General features: G+C 34.2%; 1 protein-coding gene across 24 annotated transcripts in view; it reads right to left on the reverse strand.

The window, feature by feature from the left end:
* Positions 1 to 13,762, reverse strand: part of HNRNPC (heterogeneous nuclear ribonucleoprotein C) — a 47,237-nt gene extending 33,475 nt beyond the window's left edge. For 4 of the 24 annotated variants that reach the window (XM_074294181.1, XM_074294176.1, XM_074294169.1 and 1 more), the window contains exons 1-3: positions 13,281 to 13,762; positions 8,610 to 8,768; positions 8,245 to 8,270 (exon numbers count right to left, since the gene is read on the reverse strand). The gene's annotated coding sequence lies outside the window, so the exon portion shown is untranslated. Of the gene's footprint in view, positions 1 to 7,519; positions 8,769 to 13,280 lie in introns of those variants that run through there. The other 20 variants (XM_074294168.1, XM_074294161.1, XM_074294163.1 and 17 more) reach the window with 15 other exon arrangements.
* Positions 13,763 to 14,171: the final 409 nt, after the last annotated feature.

A 14,171-nucleotide genomic window follows, 5' to 3' on the forward strand; every position in this document is an offset into this window, starting at 1 on the left:
GACAGAAAATTTCAGGGGCAGGATAGCTAGTTCAGTGTGGTTCTACCCTGCAAATTTCTTTTAATAGGTTTTTAAGAAAATGTATCAGTTTTAACTCTTTTTCAAGTTATTTTGAATACTGACATAACAGGATTTATATAATACAATGGAAAGGTTTTGAAGTCTTTGAGGAGCTGGATTCATATCCCATTTGTTTCTTATTTTCTATGTGACCTGGGGAAAATAATTTCTGTTAGCCTAAGCTTCCTCATTTGTGTATAAAGGATTGTATGCTTTTATCACTTTTGAGGTCTCTTTCAGCTCTACATCTATGATGTTGTGGAAATTCTAGGAATATAAATAACATATCCTCTGATATCTCTGATAATTATCAGATGCAAACTTAAGTCCATGCCAGTCAAAAATAACCCAAGCATAAACAAAGTCCAAAACAACTTTCTCAGACTTCTCTAGTTTCTCAGTCACAAGGTTTTTATTTGACTATAGAAAAGAGTTTGTAAGCATTTAAAGTACCTATGTGCCAGGAGTTAAGGATATAACAAATACAAGTGTCTTTGCCATTGAGGAACTTACTTTCTACTTGGGGAATCCAAAAGGGCTTAATGATATTAGGAGATCACATTTTTAGAGCCTGGTAACCAGGTACAAACAAGATATATATATACAATAAGTGGGAGATGATCAAGAAGGAAGCTACTCATATTAGTGGCACTCTCATTAAGGGAAAGGTGAGGCTGTAGCTGAGACTGGAAGGAAACCAGGAAAGGAGTTAATTTGCAGGCATAGGTGTGTTTAAATCTGAGGAAAAACAAAATCAAAGCCAATGAATAGGAGAGTATGTACTTTAAGAAAAAGGTTTAAGACTGGAGAAATAGGAGGAGACTAAGTTATAAAGGCTTTGAAAGCCAAACAGGATTTGTCACAAATCACTAATTGTTTCACTTAACTTGGGCCTTTAAGAAGTCAAATGCTGGTAATAAAGAGGAAAAGACACACACAAAAGTAAACATTGGATAGTGACTAATATATAAAACAAAAAGTTTTTAATTTTTAAAAAGTGATGGTCAACATTCCATAACACTTATACCTTATCACAGAATTACTTTAAAACAGAAGTGCTACGTAATAAAAATGGTGGATTTTTACACATCACTAATCAAAAATTAAAAAGTTTCAAAATAATTTAGTTAAATGCACAAATACCAGATCTGTAGTGGGTAAAAGAAATTGTGGTAATAAATGTTGAATGTTTTATTAAGTATAATCATGTTCCAACACATGATATCAGTCAAAGATTAACTATATAATGGATTACAAAACTGGACTTGAACAATTAATGTGAGAAAAGATGAAAAAAACTTTCTCAAGATCCTATTTCTAATGAAAACATGACAATATTCTTTCCCCACTTTAGATTCCCACAAGCTAGCATTTCTCATGTCTTATTCCAGAAAATTAACAGAAAGCATACACAGTAACATGATTTCTAACAGCTTTTTCAAATTTTTACAATTAAAAATACTTGCAAAACAAATTACTTTCCCTAGACAATAACTTATGCAATATATCTTGGACTTCCTAAACTTTTGTATCTATCACTTGGACATAAGTTTCCCCTACATTTATTTCTACATACTATCTAGTGAAAAAATTTGATCAAAATACCTAGTTTCTTAATTTATAAGTCAGAAGTGCTAAAAGATATCTACACTGAAAAATGTTAGTTAAAAAACAAAACAAAAAAACAGAAAACCCCACATCTATCTGTTCTCCAAACCAGAAGTATAGAGGCTCAGCAATCAAAGTCACTAGGGAATGAAACATAAGTTACAAATAAAAATACTAAATAGACTTCAATGATGATTGGCCCCCTTCTTTGGTAAGAGGAAGGAAAAGGGCAGTGTAGTAACTCCAAGTATTAATTTACCTGTGGTATTCTATGTATATTCTTTGCCCAGTAACTGAACAAGAATTTTAAAAATTATTTTCACTTCAAAGCCAGAAGACAAAAGTTGTGCCTAAATGAAAAGATAACTAAAGACGTTGGTTTCATCTTGCACCCTCTAAGACAACATAGTTTTCCATTTTGCAGATTAATACAGCTACATGTTATGGGAGAGAATTATTAACACCTGACAAACCTTCAAATTACCTTGATTTCGATGCAAAGGTGAGCACACGGAAAGACATTAACTATACTGGAAAATATAGGTAGATATCAAGAAATAACAAAATTAACAAGATCCATAGATTACTCAGAAGCTACAAGCTGGTTTAACATGAATACTTCTTTCAAGAATTGAAAAATGTTAAGATGTGCTGAGCACTGATCTCACAGATATCTGAATTTTCAAAATATTTATCACCAGATGGCAGCAAAGAGTTAAGAATGAGAAAAAAGTTGGCTAATTTCAACTGATTTGGGATTGCAAAAAACATATGCTCTTAAAATTCTTCAGTTCAATTTTGGCTTTACTATAGACTAGGCAGATAAAACAATGACAACACAGCAAATCCTACAGAATTCAAAGAAAAAAAAATCCGAAGGTTCAGCTTAAGTGCTTCCTTTGTATGTCCCCAAAATCATCTTTGTCGTCCTACTTTTATTATGGTGATGGACAAAGAAAAAGCAAAATGCAGGTGCAGGTAAATGTTCACCTTGCTATATTTTCCAGACCCATATTGCTTCTAAGTCCAAGAAAGATGCTGCTCTAGATAGAGTGAACATCAAAAGTCAGGTGCTTTTGTTACTTAAATCTAACAGTCTTATACAGCTTATCCCAGATGCACAGATACACCAGGGGAAGAAATTAAATTCTTAGATATGAGTTTAAAAAATTGATAGAACAGGTTCCATGCTTTCTATCCTATACTATTAGAGAATAAAGAAAAAATTAATTTTTGCAATGCAAATAAAAACAAGAGGGGAAAATGACTTAAAACTTATAAATTGAGAAAGAATATAATTGTTGAAATTCCAAGTAGAAATCCAAGGTACATAATCTTTATTATTACCACTGTAAGGAAGATAATATATACATAATTAAATTTTAAAGCAAATTTCAACAGACTTATGGTATCTAGACCTCCTAAATTTGACTGCTATATAACATTTGTTTTTCTTCCTTTTATCCCAAATTAGTATTAAGTACCTTTAATTTCCTAAAACTATAGAATACAAAGAAATGGTTATTAGAACAATAGACACAGGTCTTAATTCATTATTAGCTGCAAATTTATTTCTACTTTGATGAAAAAACCATCTAGTCATTAATTAACACATAATTTAGGTGTTTTCCTGTTAACAGATTATGCTATACAGCACTGATCCCTTGGATTCTTAGAATTATAAAATAGGGAAGGAATTAAACCTAAATAGATGTCTTTTAAGTATCTTCCTGTCACTAAACTCATAAAAGCTTTCTAAAACTCAAGATAATTCATATCAAAACATTTTTTAAAGGTACTGTGTCTAAGAGTCAGAATTGCATATAAATAGAAATAAAAGAATTTTAACATCCATCTAGATCTTTTGTGTTAAAGGAGCTATTTCAGGAACCCAGATGGAGTGGAAGGACAAGGTATAGAAAACCTACCTTTTTAAGTAGGCTACAGTTTATTTTCCTTTCCACAAATTTGTTGTTCTGGCTCGATTAAGAATTCAGTTCTACCAAATTTGTTTTTCCCTTCTAATACATATCATTAACCTATGACTTCAGCAAATCCACTCCACAAGGTTATCCCTGTCAACTTCCATGACCCTCTTCTACCCTTTTACCCTCTTCTGAAACCTCTGAATTTAATTAAAATAGAACATAATTGTTTGGTACTGACTCCTAGCAATTTAGAAGGATTTTACAAAAATTAAAAATATACTAGATCTTCTCTGCCACTTTTTAATACAGTGCTCTTAAACATCGAAGCTTCATAATTATTTCCTTTTATTATTTGGCCTAATCAGTCAGATTTTATCCACTCTACCTTTTACACCTTGTTCCCAATATTGTACACAGAAACAAAATATTCCAATACCCAGGAATGAAAATTTCACTTACTCCCTAAGAGATTTTGTCAGTCAAGCAACATAAAAGAATCTGAGAACATATCATTAGTTATCAATGCATTATTTTTATTACCTTAGGCAAATTTCTGGACACCAGTTTCCTTCTCAGTAAAAGTGAAGCAGAAATGGGGGAGGATTAAGACCAGACAATCTCCAAGACCCCTTCCAGTCCTAAATTTATTTAATAACCTATCTAACCTAGCTACACTGAAAAGACTACACAAAAATTTCATCTTATACTGGCTAGAGTCCTAGATAGATTTGGGAGTTATACAGACAAATCAAACTCTCAGTAGTTTTGGAACTTTGAGCAAGGTTCAGTTTCTAAATATATAAAATATAGGAAAGCACTTTCTTCACAGCATAGTTATGAGAACTGAATGAGAATGTTACCTAAAAGGAGAGGAATGGAGGTAAAAGAGAAAAATTCAGAACACAAGGTTTTGCAAAGAATCATAAAAAATTATCTTTGCATGCATTTTGAAAAAAAAAAAAGGCTCTTATTAAAAAAAAATTACAACAAAAAAAAACACAGAATTTCATTCCTTTATCTTTATGGTATATATATTTAACTTTTAAAAGATGCAATATTATCTTGCAGCTCTAATAAATTCCCCCAAAAAGTAAATGAGGTTTAAAGCAGTTAACAGAAATTAAAGTTTATCTTTTTAGCAAGCATATTTCTCTACCTATTAAAGATAAGAATGCTCAGATAACTGTTGTTATGTGCAATATAATCCTTTCTAGCCTAGCCTTGGATATCTATACAAAAATGACATGGTTATAAGTGCCAGAAAATGCATGTCACTCTGTTTAGAAAACTAAATTTTGCCCAGAGCTGATACTAAGGAAATAATTCTATTAAGTTAAATTGCAATTCTTAAGTTTAAATCCCTACATTCTTAAGATTCAGACCATAAATTGTCTAATTTCAATCACTACCAATCAAAGACTTCCAGCATATTGGAGCAATTCTTACTTCAACAAAGGGTCCCAGATTAAACTATTAATTTAATCCCCAAGACAAAATCTTGAGAGAAGCATTTTATCAGAATCAGACTAGCTTTCTTTAGTAAAGTTTTAACTGGGCACTGATCCAGGTGCTACTAACCACCCCTCAGGCTATAGCTGGTTATGGGACTCAACTACCAGCTGATCATGTGATTGTTTTCCTATTGCTATTAAAGCTACACTTTTGAAACCCATGAATAAGGCCTTGTCAGCAAATTATATTTTGTGGCAAATTGCTTTCACTTATGTTTTCTATTACATCAATTATAAACCTTTCAAGTTCTTTCTTCATATGACCATCTGCTTAGCTGTCCTAAAATAGGCTTAACCAGGTGGTTTAAAACAAAACTATACCCAAGCTCAGACAAAATGTAAAAAAAAAATCAACTAAACTACATAAAGCATAAAGCTGGAGGGGCTATTTATCTATAAGTATAGCTTTAAGGAAAATAAAATTAATGGCTTTTCAACCTTTTCCTTGGTAAAATATCTAGTCTATTCATTTTTTTAACCTAATAAAAGGCATACCTAATATTACATAAATATAAAAAATGTTAAAACACCCTGCATAAAGTCTTTAAAGGCTTCTCTGGGGAGATTATCACACAAGATAAAACAGCATGGATGGGTAGATCTATTTATAATCACCATTATCTGATTATACCTTCATACAAATGTACAAATTTCTTTTGATCATTTTGCTTTGAGATTAAATATGCTACCATTCCCCTCCATTAGGATACACAAAATTAAAACTTAAAAGAGTTTGTAAATAATATTAAATGCCATAAAATAGTTTCTGGGAATTTTGGCAAGAAACTAAACTCAGATTCTTCTTTTCCTTTATTTACAAGCCACAAGTGGACTATTATTACTACTTAATATTATTTATATTAATAATATATATAATGACATATATGATATATATATATATATAAAATTATCAAGCATTAATAAATTAATGCTTAATTTCCAATGAGTTTATCAAGTTTATGAACCAACAATTCCCCAGAGTCAGCCACTATCACCTAGCCAATTTTTATACACAAAATGATGCCAGCACCTTATCCAAAGGCAGCATATAAAAATTCTAGCCCCAGGATCCAGGCTTTTAAAGGCACTTAAGATCATGTACCTGAAGGAAGTAGTCTATATAAATAGTTATCAATCAGGACTAGAGGTTTATTGTTTTCCTGATTATCATACTCCAATCCCTTTCTCACAAACTTTTTAGACTCAAAAGTTGCCTTTTACTGGATTTATCCTATCTCATCTTTTCTCCTTTGCTCTGGTTTATTTTAATCAGATTTCACTGGTACAAAGAGTGCTTTGTGATTGTTTTGGTCTTTTGAAAGGGGGGGGAAAAGCAAAATTAAAAACAGAACCAGGTGATAATTTGCTAAGTGTTATAACCTTCTCTAGTATAGGTTTCTAACAATAATCAGGGAATTTCATTGTTATTGAACATCCAACACTACATGTTATTTAAATAATCTTCTGTACTTTTTAATGTCCAAAATGCTAGTCTCATTACTGTACTTATTGGCAGCATCCTCATTTTTAAATATATAATTTTTGTGAATGTCTAATCTCAGAAAGGCCTGTCTCACATTATTCTAAAATAGGACCTAAATTGAGCACAAAAATCACATATAACAGACAGCTTCTTCCTTTGAATGGCTATAAACACTAAAATTTCTCCTTACTTGCAGGGATTGAGTTACTCAAATGCTTAAAATATTTTCATTTACAAATTATTTTGGTTATAACTCTACTTTAAGTTATTTTAAATTTTGAGGTATTTTGAATAATTAGAGTTCACAATAAATTACAAGATTCAAAACAAGTGAAAATCACATATATTTCCTATCAGATGTCTCACATTATACTATCAACTAAATTTATAATCAAAATAATTTGAACTAATTTGGATAGAAAATTCTAAATTAGTGAGGAATTTTGAGTTTTAATTAAAGAAATGCAGCTTTCCCCATCTACCACACAAGGAACAGAAAACCTTTAAAGTCTTTTACAAATCTAAAATTTTTAAATTTTAAATGCACAGTGTTAGCTATTAAGAGGTCCCTTTGGGTCTTTAGCAGATTAATAAGATTTTTGATTGTATTAATTGAGGTTTCTAAAGTATTATAAAATTTTCTCTTAGATGTTACAAATTATTCTAAAAATTTAAGGGTACTACTTAAATATCCTTAACCAGTTCAACTCTGCTTTTCCCCAGTCATCCTAATACAAATTCCTAAATTAGTCTTACTGGATTTATAAGCTTCAAAATAGAAAGAGGGTGACCTTTCCTAGAGAAAAGTCTTTTGAGTTCCAAAGTGAAGGCATAACCTAAATGTTATTTCCAGAAGACATCTATTATCAGGACACTTGAACTTGGGAGTATTTCCTAGTCTTTTCAATGAAACCAACTGGACCTCACACCTCTTACCATCACCCAGGATGGGTTTGCATCTGTTCCGAAGAACCCCTTTCTTTGGCTCCAGGTGATCCTGGCTGCTGCTGCTCCAGACTGGGAATCCATGGTGTTGCAGCTTGTAGTTTGTGAGGGGTAGTGTACATGAAGAGCAGGAGGGGATTTCAAGGGGCATAGGAAGAAGATGGCTTTCGGGGAAAATGCCATCACCACCATAGGTGATCAGAAGTACCACACACATTTTATTGCAGCACAGTTTAAAAATGTAACAAATGAAAGATTAAAAATAAAAAATAAAAATAAAAAAAATTAAAAATACAGACGTCCAGAGATGCTCTAAAACAGTTAAGTTATAGATCAGGAAAAATTAGGTCACAGACTTAAGCAGCCAGTCAAATTCTTTGAGTGTGGGGAAAGGGATGGGGGTGAGGGTGGGGTTGGGAGAGAAAAGGTTTATGGGATCAATCCACTTAAAAATGCTAATGCCTCAGCTCTCTCTCCAATATTGCAAAACTCCCAAGTCAATCAGGAGGCAGGAGAAATGCTCAGGAACATTCAGAAAAACTCGATTTAATCCGGTTAAAAATCAGCAGTGCCATTATCATCATCATCATCACCACCATCATAAGTATAATAATAAATAATAATAATAATAATAGTAACTAGTAACAACAATAAAAAGGAAATCAGCGGAAAGTCAGGAAAAATGAAAAAAAAAATTGGAATAACTTACTGTAGCTGAAGATCAAAAAAATCTCACTGTAAAAAAACAAAAATAAAAATAGCCCAGATTAGAAAAACGGGAGGTGCAAAAATGTCAAGTCAGTAAAGTTTATTTCTTTTCTTTCCAAAAGCAGTTTCCACAAAAACCGCAAGGGTATAAAGTTCTCAGTAGCAGACAAGCAAAGCCCTTTTCACATCATCATTTCAATCTTAAAAATACATGAGGAAGTAGAGAGGTCAGTTTATGAGAGGCTAAAAGGCTCCTCCTCCTCTAACCCAACTGCTGCAGAAAAAAAATAGAAATAGAAATTTTAAAAATTACATCTTAAATCCAGGTCTCGTTTTTGAAAACAAATTTTAAAAAAAAACACCTACAAGTTTGCCGCAGTGCGCGCCAAGTTGCATCATTATGTTTAAAATTTCTTTACAAAATCAGGCTTTTGGATGGGAGTGTGTGTGTTTTGGAAGGGCAGGGAGGGGGTTAAAAATCAAAGCTGAGCTCCAGTGAGTAGGGATGGGGTTCGCCTTGCTGCCCTGTGAAAGGAGAAGGGACAGATTGAGTCAAAGTTCCTCAGAAATGCTGTGCCCTAAAAAACCCCCAAGACAGAAGCACTTGACTGTTGGAAAGAAGTTTTAAATTCAACTCCAACCCCACTTTGGCAAATATAGATAAGTATTCCACTGGAAAGATATGATAAAGATGAGCTTCAATCATCTTCATTACCTCTCTTTCATTATTCATAATGCTTAAACAGGAAGGCAACCAGAATATATCAAGAAAATACTGGGGCAACGGAATATGCCTTGAAGAGACTCTCAAAAAAGATCATTTGTAAACATGGATGTTTGTCATAAACAAAGTTAGGGAAAACTAGCCACGAATGGAGAAATGATTATTTACTAAAATAAATTTTTATTATAACTATATCTTCGAGTTACTTCATTACAAAGAAAGGCTCATTTAGAAATCTTAAGACATCAAGAAATCAGAATATATTAACTCTACAAACATGTATTAAGGCATGCACAATGGAACTCCATAGGCTAAAAAGGAATCATCAATTTATTGACAATGGGGGGAGGGAAATCCCATAAAGTAAACGAATAAAATGCAGGAAACTTTTGTGCCTTCACATAAAACAGCACTTGATACCAATACCAGAGACAAATTAACAGGCTTGTTAAGAACTAGCTACTATGTTAGTATCCAAGGACTACTATGAATCATTCAGCATTGTGGTAGATTATGGTTCACTAAAGATATTACTTCCTCTCAGGGTATTGTGGCTATAAAAAGAAACCAGCTATCTCACCTCCTTTGAAAATGACATAGAACAGTGCAAATTTTATATTATATACAACAAAAGATTCTTTTCCAAATCAAATTTTAATGAACACAAAACCAAGAAATTCATTCAGGCCAAGAACTTATAATGCCAATTTTGAGTTTGTAATGCCCAAAATAAAAATGACTTATAATTTTAAGTTTTACTCTACTGCAAGATAGAAATTAAAAGGTATATATAGACCAGATCTGGAGTCAGATGAACAATCCTTCCAGGATTAGAAAGTTGTGAAGATGTAAATTTTATTATATTAATTAATTACCGTTTTCAAATACCAGTTTTAGTTTAAAACACTGAGAGACCAAATAAACTAGTTGGAGCAAGTGCTTACAATTTGAATCGTCGGATTTCAAGACCCTTTTGCAATGGTATCCCTTTTCTCAGAAAGAGCAAGAGGAATATTATGAGAAATAATCTTCAACTCTAATGCTTACTCAGGCTCAAGTTCCGATTTTGTTAAACTGATGAATTACAAAAGGGGAAAAAAAAAAATCAAGAAAACGTGGTATTCCTTTAAGGCAGCTTTATAAATAAATATATCTTGATTTATACACGTATGCCAAAAATTTCATAACCAATCAATTTCCACATAGCTTACTAAAGAAAATTCTTTGGGCCAATTTTATAGTTTTAGTTTTGTTTTTAGAGGAGGAAGAAATGGAAAAAGGGAAGGTGGATATTATATTTCATTAAATCTATTTTTAGACATCAGGTATTTACAAGAATACCACAAATTTGTCAGGAGGCAGGGAACAGTTTTTCAAAGTAGTTCCATCTTGTCCCAAAGCCATTTCTATACCTGGGGCTTAAGTCCTTATTATTCTAACATTCCCAATATAAAATAACACAAAAGAGTTAGGGATAATCAAACAATATTATATCTCATATCCTTAAGAACATTTAACTATTAAAAATAGCATAGTTCTTCAAGAGATTTCTTTAGCTTACTTTCTCATTTATTTATAGAGGATGGGTGAGTAGTTTTTTTTTTTTAAGATCTTCATTTAAAAAACCTAAAACAAAAGCTTCTACCAATCAACCTTGGCCTTGGATAAATTCAAAAAATGAACCCCACTCTTACATATAGATATATAATCATAATGTATTTTACAGTGTAGCTGTGATTGATTTTGATGTTTATCCCTTTTTAAAAAATCCTTTGGGACACAAGGGCTATCATACATTACAAATGTTAAAGGTCATCTAATTCTTATTTCACTTTAGATAAACTGAGGTTCAAAAAGGTTATTAATAACTTGACTAAATTCAAACATCTAGTTAATGGCAGAGCTAATAACAATCCAGTGTTTTTTATTTGTACCACACTGCCTCCCCATGGAATGTTAATTTCTAAGTTTCCTTCTCACAATGATACTTAACAAGGAAAAACATTTAATTCTTTTATATAAATCAAGACCTAAAACATTTTTCAAATGTGATACTATAAAATCTAGACAAAAAAATAGACATATAACAAACTTCTGCTATAGGCTTTAACTAATGGCTCCATAGATAAAAGTTATTCTAGTCTTTTTTACCTTACATAAGTAACAATTTCTAGAAGAGGAGTAAAATAATGTCAAGAACACTAAATGTTCTTCCGCTCCTTCATCTAAAACTTGGGAGACTGGACTATTAGAATTCCGAAGATCTTTAGGGTGGAAGAAATGAAGAGTCACAACTAACATGTTGAGTATAATGTGCAGGCAACATATATATATTCCTCTTTCCTCATTTATTTATTCCTTTAGCTGGGCACCACAATATTAAAATGATGCCCTACCCCACATTGTAAAGTACATCTGAATATTAAGCTTTACAAATCCATGGCCAGTCAGATAGTTCAAGGTGTATGTGATGATGCTAGAGGCCAGAAATGACCCTCCAGTATTCATGTAGTCAGAATTAGAGTCCTCTAAAATTTTTATCTCCTACTAATTACTTCTGGTAAATACACCTAATTTTCTATGAAAGATGGAGACTTCCTATTACCACATTTTAACCCATGATCTATTCTCTATTTCTAGAAAAAGTTTAATATTTGTGAATAAATTGCAATATTGTTTCCACTATTTTTCTGTGTTCTGATAGCATAAAGGATTTTTATTAGTGTTCATAACAGGCAGGGGGGGGTGCGCACAATGGACATTATGAAAGTCCTTCAAACAGGATGGCATGAGTTCAAATCCTACCTCAGACACCAAACTGTTTCCTACCTATAAAATAGAAGTAACAGTACCTATCTCATAGTAAAGTACTTTGCAAATGTTAAAGCACTATATAAATAAAGCACTATATTATAGCCATCCAATGCAGATCCATTTGGCATAAAATTGCTTTTCTACTCTCACTTAAAGATTTCCTTTGATCTTGAATTTATTTTATCACCAGTGACTAAAAGTTAACAATATTAGTTCTGATGAGATGTAGAATAAAAAGGATTTTCTGGATTCTATTTTAACTGCATTTTACCCTACTTGAAAATTAAATGCCCAAGAATCAATTTAAGAAATTAAATTTCAAATTTTAAATAAGCTAAAAATTTTCATATATTAAATTCAAATTAATGTGATTTTAAAAATCTCACTGACTATTTAAATGCCAAAAATACAGTTTGGAAGTTTCCAGTTTCCTTCTACTGGTTTCTAAGGGGTACTTTTGCAGGTTGACTGTAAAGGCCCACACGTTTTTAATAGTAGTAACTGCATAACAAAACCTTATTTGCTGAAATTTTTTACTTTTCTTCAGGTCTCCACTAATGACTTAGTATGATTTTGGTAATTCATACTGTAAGCCTCAATTTCTTCATCTAAGAAATGCAGTAATACCTACCTCACAGCAAAGCTTCACTAACTATGATTTGTAACCTGCAGACAAAAATTAGTAAATAATCTAGGATTTCAATTAATTGGGTTATTTCCCCAACAAATGCAATTTAAGCTCAATTCTGCAAAAGCCACCTTTTCTGTTGTAGAGGAGAGAAGAAAATATTTTAAGTTAGTATTCTGCAACTATTTTGATTACGTGTATAAAAGGCACACTACCGGCAAAATTCGTTATCTTATTCCACGCACACGCCATACGTCTGCTAACCCCCACCCATCTACAGGTCTCCAGAATTTAAGGGACCTGAATGGAACTGAGCATCTCCAGGGTAACCCGCCCCCTTTCCAATCTTTAATTAGGGAGAAAAGGAGAATAATAAAGCTTCTGAAAGCAAAAATATCAGCATCACGAACAAGTTCATCCATATTATGAGCATCCCCCACCCTCCCTCCCTACTACTTTCTTCATCTCGTGGTCTTTCCCTAGAGCCGACACAGTATACAGGGAGGCGGCCGGCAGCCGTTACCGCGGGAGGGGGGGGGAGAGGAGAGGGGGCGGTGGGGGAGGGGAGGAGACCAACATAAGGGAAATGATGGTTATTTTCTACTCCTGGGCGCCGTTATATAGCACATGCTCCCAGAATCTCTCGAACTACGGCCAACCCACGACAGACCTAAGACCAATTCGAATCCCTTTACCCCCAAACCTCAAAAACTCAAGCCGCGCCAGCGAAAAGTCAGTCTGGGCCGCGCTATTATCATGGAGAGAATCGTTCTGCGCCTCTTCCCCCAGGTTCCCTCCCCCCTCCCCTATCCCGCCCTGCTTTTCCCCCGGAGGTCTCAGTGACTCTCCCGGGCCGACTCTCACCACTCACCCGGTGGGGAGAGGGAGAAATTGTTGGCTTCTAAATCTCCACCTCCCCGGTCCGACACCGGTAAAGAAACGGATTACTGCTCCAGATTGTCTCTTCAGCCGATATTACTACTTCTCCGTCCCCGTCTCCGTCTCCTCACAAAATGGCCCCCGCGTCTCGTCCACCGACACCGCGAAAACCGAGACCTCCGCCCCAGTCCTGAAGACCTTTCTATTGGCTGATTCTGTTCTCAGTCCCCACTCCTGATTAGGCCGTTCTACTGCCATTCACAGGTTTATCCAATAAAAATCATGGGTGGGTTAGACAAAATTGAAATAATTCCGCACCACAGGGAGAAACTGGTCTTTCATTGGCTGAAGATACTGTCACTTGTATTCAAAAAGGTGTTCATTGGTCAGTGGAGGAAACGAAGAAGCGACTGAGAGACTTGCCTTTGTATCCGCGCAGGACTTCACATCCGGGTATTCATCCGTTTTACAAGTGAGCTCTGATTGGAGGTTGAGAAAGCTCCTCCTGACCCTCTTCCTTCTCAGCGCGCGAGTTCGAAGGCCCGCCTCATTTTCTGAATTCCCGCGGCGTTCTGGGGCAGTTGTGAGGTACCTTAACTGGCCGCAAAGAATCGCTCTTTTTCCTCCCCCCTTTCCTGCGCCTTGTGCTGCAGACTGTGCACGCGCTTCCTGGCTGATAGCCAACCCAAGGCACCGGCTTGTGGCGGCGGGAAGAACCAGAGAAAAAGAAAACTTCGAGGGTCGTTTGTATACGAGAAAGGCATTACTGTGAATGACGTACTAACATGGGCCAAACAATCTAGAAGCCCACGATTTCCCATGAGTCTGGGCTTCCGTCTCTTCCCCTTACAACCAGGGAGATGTCCGATTTCCCATCGCTCCC

This window comes from Sminthopsis crassicaudata, chromosome 2 (genome assembly GCF_048593235.1).
Source record: "Sminthopsis crassicaudata isolate SCR6 chromosome 2, ASM4859323v1, whole genome shotgun sequence".
NCBI classification, from domain to species: Eukaryota; Metazoa; Chordata; class Mammalia; order Dasyuromorphia; family Dasyuridae; genus Sminthopsis; species Sminthopsis crassicaudata.